Below are 10728 nucleotides of genomic sequence, written 5' to 3' on the forward strand. Positions count from 1 at the left end.
TGCCATGATACTTTAATAGCGCGGGTAGGTACCTATCCAATTAAAATTTCATTTTCATCGTAAGTTTCTTTTAGACGCACGGCCGGTTTCCATCCTTACTTGGTAGATATTCCACCAATTCGCACGAAGCGCTTTGCTTCTACTTTCCTTATGCGCACTGCCAAGGAATGGATGGAACGCTACAAACATTGAAGATTTGTTCATACTTCAAAAAAAATGCGTTCGTATTCTTGCCAACATCAAAAGCCCAGAGAGTTGTAAGCCGCTCTTTGTAAAACACAATCTACTGACCTTAACATCAATATATATACTAGAAATATGCAAATTTGTTCGAAAATACCCTCAATTTTTCACAAAAGTCGATGAACAACCACGACGATACCCTGCGAGATACAAAAATAATTTGGCAATTACAATAAATACTAACTTAAAACTGTACCAAGCAAGTCCAAACATGATGGCTATTAAGATATATAACAAGCTCCCAGATAAATTAAAAAACGAAACATCTGAAAATAAATTTATACATAAACTTAAACAATTTCTATTAAATAAGAACTACTATAGCCTTCAACAATTTATTGATGATACCGAAGAAAAATGACAAAATATCGTCGGTCTGCCTCTATTCACAGCATTGTAATGCCCCTCCGGCCCTAATAAAATAAATAATTTCCATTTATACATTATATTAATAGTTTAGCTTTATGACATTGATGAAATTAGGATCTTAAATTGTAATTTGACTTTTGTACCATTAGCATATTATTACAACCTACATAATAAGAAACGACATTACTATTAATAATAAATTGACACATTATTACAATTAATCATTGATCTATATATTGTTGACGTTATATGTACTTACTTAGACTTAGTTTTAAGCTATGACGTCATTTATTTTTAATTTAATTTGTTACTAATAAGTAAATGTTATTAATGTTATTATGTTGCCTTATAGACTAGCCTAGAATAGAATAATACTATTGTGTGCCCTAACAGGGTGTCATGATCTGACTATATATAATGTAACATCTAATGTACATGACAATACAATACGAAATAAATGAAATGAAATAAATGAAATGAAAATGGAATTCCTTGCCGGCGTCTATATTTCCGTGTTCTTATAACCCGGCAACCTTCAAATCAAGAGTGAACAGGCACCTTCTGAGCGAGCTCGCTCCATCGTAGGCCACGTCTACGCCTCGGCTAGTCTGTGGCCATGAGTAAGCCCATTCATAATTAAAAAAAAAAAGTCACACATGCGAGTATAAACCCGTAATGTATGTCTTATCCAGCGATTGTTAATAAATATATATGACGAATTAACTCTGCATAATGACTCCCCACAAATCGAGCCATAGAAGACGGGGTGTCAAAGTTGCGATAGTGAACTCTTTAGTTCACAAAAGGCGGCGGCCCGTTGTCTCAGTAGTAGTGAGATACAGGTATAATAAAGATATTATAAAAACCAACTTAAAAATGCTCCCCACGTCGCCATCATGTGTTATGTTCAAGATTTTTGTTGATTTTTCAAAAACCGCCCAATCGATTTCGATAAAATTTAAATGAGACCACATGGGGAGTATTATTGATTAAATTATACTTTATCATTATCATATATTTTTTCTTGGGTGAAACGGCGCTCTATCATAAGTACTTTCATAAAAAATAAGTGTTCCGTAAACAAAGTTTTGTACGGAACACTAAAAATTAAGGTATGCGACTGGCGGACAAAAGAATTGGACCTACTTGTAAACGAAATTAAATTTTAAAATAAAATAAATAAAATAAAATAAAATAAATTGATTTTATTTCAGGCAAGCACCCATATAAAAAACACAAAAATTACCTATAAAATTTAAAATGTAAAATGACAAAAGTGTAAAAGAAAAAACAAGTTAAAAGTACAAAATCTGTTAAAACCAAAATTTAAAAATTACAATTTAAAATAAAATAAAATACAACTATTTCCGGTTCGCATCTTGATGCAGAGACAGCCAAAACCTGCATATTGGACTGTTCAGATCCTCACTAATTATGGCAAGGATACAGTTCTCAGAGCTGCGCAGCCTACTCCAAAAGGACGCCACTCTGGACCGAATTACGGCAAAGAAATCGGGGACACGAGCCTCCGCAAACATACTCGACGCACTACACCACCTTGGCAACTTCATCAGGATTCTGAAGGCGTCGTTATATTGAACCCTTAAGGTGTTAATTGCTTTCCTGGTGAAGTTGGTCCAAAGTTGCCCCGTGTAAAAGCTTTGACAGTATGCTCTAAAGAGCGTCACTTTGACCTCGTCGGAGCATCCGCCAAAACCTGCGCGCGAGCATGTTGCACCTCACTGATAAGGCTCTTCTCTCTCGCTCGATGTCTTTGTCGTCCTTCAGGTTTTCGGTTAGGATATGTCCGAGGTATTTAAACTGCTGCACCCTTCGAACAGGTACTCCGTTTAAAAATACGTCAAGTATCCTCTCCGGACCCTTTCCCGCCTTAAATACAAGGTATTCAGTTTTAGTACTGTTATACTTCATTCCGTGAGAAATCGCATATTTCTCACAGTAATGAAGCAACCTCCTGAGGCCCTCAGCCGAGGGGCTGAGGAGCACCATGTCATCCGCATAGCTTAAACTATTAACGCAGACGCCACCTATGTGACATCCGACTCTGGTGCTCCTCAGCCCCACAATCAGGTCATTCACGTAAAGGTTGAAAAGGTCCGGAGAGGTTATTCCCCCCTGGCGAACACCGCATTCTAACCTATACTCGTTAGAAGTCGCTTCGCCCCATTTTACATAGTTCGTTTGGTTCTCGTACCAGTATCTCAACAGATTGGTGACCTCTGTAGGAACTGTAGTGTTCCTAAGCTTACTCCACAGTAAGTTATAATTGACCAAGTCAAAAGCCTTACTAAGGTCGAGAAAACATGCGTACACTGATGTTTCTCGTGTAGTGTAGTAGTTGACCGTGTGCTTTAGGCTCATGATGGCTGAGTAAGTAAATATCCTATTTATTAAATCGTCTCAGAGTATCTTCTCGCCCAACAAATATTCCAACAGTACCGGCCTTAACGTTCTACGGATAGCATTCCTCGTTATCTTGTTAAACCGTGTTTAGGACGTCAAAAACAGAAAATTGTACATTTTGTGACCGTACCTAAATGCGGGACTCTCTATAAACGTCAGCATTCCAAACATACTTCGTGTGAAAGCATTTTAGTCCGAATGTCGGCAGCTTTTGACGACAAATAAAGCCAGCTAGCTATATTACAAAAGAAGCTACGCTAAATACAGTACAATACGGTAATTTTTCAATTCAGGTTCATGAGCTTAATTCTTTGAATTTAAACTGTTGTGAGAAATAACATTGAATAATTTTACGGTTTAGACTCACTTGTTTTTGGTCACTCGCGCGACATGTTTCGGAGAGCCTAGGTCTCCTTTCTCAAGCACTAACAGTGCGAGCAGCGTTCACGACGGCCGTGTATCGCGTACTCGCGCATGTCGCGCGAGTGACTAAAAACAAGTGAGTCTAAACCGTAAAATTATTCAAACTGAATTCTTCTTCTTTTCGTGTCGAGGTTCCTTTTTCATCCAGCTCCGAGCAGTGATGCGGGCATGCGGGGCACGCAGTAGATGTGACATGGTTTGCGTAGCTGTGTCGCAGGTACAACACTGAATCGAGGGGCTACGCCATCCCCATTTGGCCATGATTTGCCATGAACTTAACTATCTATCTAATGTCATACCTGCTGTAGCCGAACCTTCTCACAAATTTTTACGGGAACGGTTGAGAAATGTGACCTGCAGAGATGAACATCCGGACATATGTACCTGGGTCAATTTTCAAATAGGCATTTTTTGCTGTCCCACGGCTAAAACTCGAAATCCATAGGACTATAAGACTAGGTATGTATATATTTTCATTCAATGTATTATAAGCTTTAAAAAACATGCACAACTGTACCTTATATGTTATTTGTTCCTGACAAAATCGCATTTGAAGTTCCAAAAACGGTGAAATTTGCCGTTTTTCGCGTGTCCCAGTGGCGTCATAGCGCAATAAAAAAAATCATAACTTTGGATGTAGGCAACGTATTAAAAACAACTTTGTATTTTTATAAAGAGCATTTTCTAGAGAATCGATTTAATCATATTGATAAATTAATACGTTATTTAATAAAACAAGAGAAGCGTTTTTATCGCTGTCCCGCGCGGCACCTGTTTTGTTATGACTTAAATATACCCCCTATAATCTTCTTTGTCTATTGGATAACGGTTAGATTAAATTTACGACGCAATAGAGCGGTTAGTTGGGCATCGATTGACATCGAATGTAGACGCGAAAACAAATTAATTTATTTTAATACAAGTAAGAATCTCTTTCGATATATTTTGGTACGACTACAATGACATTTGTATGGACGCTTAATACGTTGGTACATCGTTGAAATAAAAATGTTTATTTTATAATAATAGTTGCAAATATAGTGTAAAAATATATAGTAAAATACATAAGTAAATCGGTTGTATTGTGTAGGAAATATCGCAAAAAAATATTATTGGCGACATGTCGCGACATTTGTATGGCGACATTTATACGGCTATTTTGCCCATAAAAATGTCGATTGCGGCATACAAATGTCGATATAGTGTCATACAGATGTCGAGTAGGTGCCATACAAATGTCGTCAGGGTCTTATAAATGCAACAAACATAATAAATAGTGGCATATACATGTTGATACTGCCATATAATGTCGATAAAATGCCTTATACATGTCAAAAGCGCCTTACAAATGGCTAAATAGTGTCATACAAATGTCGATCTTTAAACGTCCATATCTAGCTAACTATAAAAAGTACAGAGGTGCCTCTTACAGTGTATTTTTTGTTGTTAAAAACCCTTCCTAAAACGATGATTATAAATCAGATTATTCAAAAATAAAAAATTGCCATACAAATGTCGAAAAACACCCTCTTCAAAAATTTACCCACCTATGAAAGCATTTTTTGCCCAAACTGAAAACAACTTCGCTAATGCTCGATCAATAAGCTGAAACGGAGACCTTCGCTAACTTGCGGTCAATTATATGTGCAAGAGCAGACTCAAATCAAATCAAATCTTAAAAAGTTAAAGTTGGCTCAATAGAAGCCAAACACGAAAACATGTCAATTTTTATTTCAAGTTGTATTTCGTTACCCTGCATACCACAGCAATATAATTTTAATATAAAATAGCTCGTGAAATAGCCCAAGGATTTGACTAGCAAAATTTTAAAGAGAATTGATATTTTCAGGGTGATTGAGGTAAAATATTAAAACCCGCGCGATCGCCAAATCTTCCGTCGCAGGCTTCGCGCGGTACAGCGTTTGTTCCTTTCTAATTTCCTGGCTTTACGGGCACCACTTCACAACAAAAATAATAGATTCATACTTCATCGTAAACCATGAAAATGAAACAATTTGCAGCCAATTTGAGACAAAGGAGGTATTACGGAGAAATAAATAATTGCTAAAGGTAAAGTTGGATGCAACAACACTGTTTCCAAGTATCCAAGATTGCTTCTTGTTGTCAACTTTTGAAGTCCTTTACTGAACGTGAGTGAATTGCGAAGATGTAAGTTTACTAAAAATAAGACAAACATTTTAGGTCTTATTACTTATTACTAATAATAATACTCAACCGTCATGAGAAGTATGAGAACCAATAATTCATGTGTCTGTATCTGTAATGATTACTTAATCAATAGGATAATTAATGGCTTATTGGCAAAAAGGCACGTTGTTAGGTACCTACTTCGGCATCAGTAGATATATATTGATTTTAGGTAAATTACCTGTATTTGTGAACCTAACTAAAAATCACATTGCTTAAATGTCGGTTAAATAAAAGATTTTTTAAATTAAATCATTGATAATCATTGATTTTTGTATTTTTGCTAAAAATTTTATACCGTTATATACTTGTTTTGCAAAGGTTATTCTAATTTGATTTCTCAGTTACAATATAAGCATACCTAAACAAAAGGGATTTGGCTTCGGAAAATGGATCAGTAACAACCGCTAGTTAATCCAATGTTCCAGCAGATTACAAAGAGATATTTCACTTTGACGATGGAAAGATTCTTAACAAAGGTCCGGCCTACATTGTCACGCCGCTGAGTTATTTCGCGAATTCCTACTGTTTGTCGACGTGCTTAGTCACAGTCACAGTCACAGTGGATTTCGTTTGCCAAATGTTTTCAAAAAATAACAAAGTAATTATGAAGGGTCATGATGGGTGCCTCTGGTTTTTTTAAGCAAAGGCGATAGGTAAAATCTTATGTGTATTGATCATTTATTTTAAACTTTATTGCACAAAAATAGGTAAAAAGTACAAAGGCCAACTTAATGCTAGAGTTCCAAGGGAACAGTTTTTAATACAACTGAGTTTAGTTTATATCTTGATATACCAGCCGATCTGAAATCGCCTCACGAGCGGAAAGACGGCAAATCGCATCTTGGACATTCGCATTTGCGGATGTGAAAAACATGACGTTGGCTGACATTTGAAACATTTGTTGATTCCTTTTCCGTGTATTTTTGTAAACATAGATAACCCTTTTACACGTTAACAAAGAGCAACGCGCCTTTCAAACCTCCTTTTTCATCCTCCCAATTTCGTTATACAAGTCACCAAAGAAAGAAACCAGACTTGCAACTGTATGTTTCGCCCAAAGCATCGTTAGTGTAATCACTGCTAAAAATGTTCTTTTAGTTGCACTCTTTTGATGTTGTCTAGACACCTGACGGTCACCGATGTTCAGCTGTTATTCCCTACGCTTCGCCGCCCCTGGCGACGTTTGCCACAGTCTTAACTAGTATACACTCATATGACCTCCGCTTATATACTGCTTGTTGTCGTAGTTATAGTTATAGAGGTAGGCCCGAGTCGAACTATCGCCTGGATTCTAACGAAGCAAAATGCGGGGCCAGGTGGTTGCCTTTAACTCTTTTAGGGTACACAGGAATAGGGTATAGGAAGGAAGGAATTATCATCTCTTTTATTTTATATTTAATAGAAAAATAAACAATATTATTCATGAATTTCATATTTAAAAATAAGATGCAGTTTCCATTAGTACAATAAACCGGCCAAGAGCATAATGGACATGCACAATGATTCGGAAAATGAATTAGATTTCTACTAGACTTCAACAAGTTACGATATGGATAATTTAAAGATATTTGTAAGATAGATATGTCAAATTTGACGTTTCCGCGATTCTGGAGGTCCTCTTGAACGATTTCGACAAGTTATGATATGACTTAGATATCCAAGTCACATCTAGTCGATATCTAATGTAGATCTAGTCGATCTCAAAATCGTCTCTAGATCTTGTGATTATCTCGAAATCCGTATAGGCCTGTTAATAGGGGGCCTAATATAATTATATTATCCTAGAGATAATAAATACCTAACTTTTCCCGGAAACCCCCATATAGCAAATTTTATCGAAATCGTTAGAGCATTTTCATATGTATAACGTCGGCCTAAGTCGCAAACCTCGTAACACCATTTCAAGGAAATTAGTAATTGCTACCTTGGACAACAATACTTATAGTCGCAAACCTCGTAACTTCCCCGGAGTAGTTCCGAGGTTCGCGACTTAGGCCGTAATAGTAAGTAATAGTTCTGCTGTAAGTAACAGCTATGGGTAGTTCTAAAAGCTAATACGGGCAGTTCGTTGAAAAATTTCCTGTTTAGTGAATTCATATAACATCGTACAACACAAAATGGAAGCAATAAATACAAGAGCTCGTGTAACCAATGCTTTGAAAAACTTGAAACATTGAGCGTTTAGGGTGACCATGATGACGAACTTATTAGTACTACGAGCTACAAGTACCTATCTAATATTACAACATACATTCATCTGAATAAAAGGGACATCTCTGGAAACGAGGAATTGTTTACACTTTACGTATAATTTCTATACGTACAAGTATTTCTGTTCGTTATAATTTATTATTAATCTCGACTAGACTTAGTTCTTACATTTAATAATTATCTGGCCCAAGTCATTTTTAGGCCTAGGTCATCATAAAACTGAGACTCTTAAATACGTTACCAATATCGCCAATATGTATTTTATTTCACAGTTAATAATTAAAAATCAATCAGAAATCAAAATTATATTTTAAAATGAATAGTATATAGGAAGCAGTGACGGGGAGTTCATAGAACTTGATTGCCAATAGCTTCTCTAAAATTCACACAGCTAAGCCCTGTACCTAAAGTCCTAAAGATTATAAAGAAAAATAAAGCCAAATTAGCTCCACAACTAGTAAATATGCAGACACATAGTTACAACACGTTATATGTAGGTAGTACGCGCACCTAGCCGCAATTACCCGGTATTATTTTTTGTAGTAGTACCTAGCTCCTTCCTATTTAGTTTTATAGATTCTAAAATGCATTCAATTTGTTTCATACGGTTGAAGACACTTGATGGGCACCCTTGCACAGCTCCAGTTATTGAAATTGCAAACACTGAAAAAGTGCTTTGATAGCTGGGAACGACTCGCCGCCGCACAAATTGCAATTTGTATTACGTTCATTTTGCCGGCGCCTGATATCGGGCCGATATTATACAGCGCTCCTGCTTCGGCGCCCGTCCGCGAATAAAGCCTTACTCAGCTAAAAGAGTTTTTAAAGAGATTTACTTTGGTTTTTTAAGGTTCCGCGAGGAGAAACCGTGGCGCGGTGACACGATGATATATGATGCCGGGAATGCGATGGATACGAGAAATCGGGTTTGTTCTGGTTTGAAAATGCTGTGATTGTGGTTCGTATGTGTATTTCAAGCGAACAAAGCAAACACGCTTCGAAATTAAAATCGTCACAAATGGATTCGATCACACCGATCAGCGACACAGCCAATCAATATGCCACAATAATCTCGCCGTGGGCCGTTTGCACACACGGCACGTAACAAGCCGAAGAGACCTTTTCAAAAATTATGATCTCCTGTTAGGGTGCGTGTGGCAGAATTTTATTTCAACATTCGCGCGTGCCTCGGCCGACACAATTTGTCGGAGTTTTAAATATTCACATGTCCCCGTAGCGTATGCTTAATATATTCCTCATCTGCATAATGTAATATTTCGCGCGAAGTACCGTCTAAATGTACAACACCGTGTTACTGTTTTCTTTGCCCAAAATTGTATAATGCTTCTTTTATGTGCGGATTCGAGGTGTTTAATTTGGACCGCGAAATATTTATTACTTTATCAGGTAGCGTTATTTCTTTCTTTTTCTTGTGTAGATACTAGATCTACTTATGTTGCGAGTTTTTGTATTCTTATGTACCTACTTAACATGCGAACCGTTAAGTTACGAGGCTGTTTGGAACCCCTGGGACTAAACTATAGGTAAGAGTCACACGTTTTGGAAAAAATGTGTTACTCAATGCAATGTTAAATAATAAATAATATAATGTGTCACTTGTAAAGCCTGACCAGTAATATGACCATAATTGAAATAAGTATATATTAAAAAAACACGCAACGCGCAACCAAAAATTTTGCCCTTGCATCGTACCTGGCTCATAATCCGTGCAACATTTCTCAGCTGACCTGTTGGGATCACAAACATCATCATCATATCAGCCAGAGGACGTCCACTGCTGGACATAGGCCATAGGCCTATGGGATCACAATCACAACCTCAAAATATCTTGTTAGATTGTTGTGTGTTTGGTAAAGTGCAATAAAGTATTCCAACTGTGTTTAGACTAATTATACTTCCTATCCAAATCCAAGACAACAAATATAATTTACAAGCAGCAGTACATGGAATCATGCCGTCCTTGTCACACATTTTAGAGATATAATATTTAAAAAACAATTTCGCGCTGTTCCCCTACCTCACTACGCCATCGTCCCTCGCCATCCCACTCTAACCCCGCTCCTCAGATACCCGTCATTACATGTTTTTGTGTTAGTCCGAATCACACGTATTTTCGCCAAAATAGTGTTCCTCTAAAAATGTCTGTGTGTGTGTCGATTGATGAAGTTAGGGTGAGTAATTTTAATATGTCTATTAAGCGCTGAATGATAATTATAGAATCAAAACATTACTTGTACCGCCGGCCGCCGTGGCCGAGCAACAAATGAATGGTTTTTCGGCACGGCAAGTCTAGTCTCGTTTGCAATACTTTACATGGCTAGTAATCTTTAATTTGAAATCGTATTTTCATTTAGCGTTATAAAGTTATTACGTAATAAATCAACTAAGTAAGTAATCTTTGCTTCCGTACGAAATCACTTGTTACAACTACCTCCTTTTTAGAATAAAATAATTACGGATGAAATAAGTACGGAGCTATAAATAGATAAATCACAAAATGATCTTTAACCCAGTTATATGACTAATACAAAATCCAAAGATTATAGTAATATGTACCATATTACTAACATTTCATGTTTTGAATAAAATATGTTACATTCATACTATGCAAGTATGCAATGTTCGCTCAGTAAATTGTTTACGAATGCGAACACCATATTATTATATTATATTGACATGCTTTCGCCTACAGATTTTATATACTATATACTAGTAGGTACTAGGTATACAAACTATATCCGAATTGAATAAAAATTATAGATCTACCCTACCGTGTAATAAAAAAGATAGGTAACAATATTAATCCTTGCCGATTGGTAATATTTA

The sequence above is a fragment of the Cydia fagiglandana genome, chromosome 8 (assembly GCF_963556715.1).
Source record: "Cydia fagiglandana chromosome 8, ilCydFagi1.1, whole genome shotgun sequence".
NCBI lineage: Eukaryota > Metazoa > Arthropoda > Insecta > Lepidoptera > Tortricidae > Cydia > Cydia fagiglandana.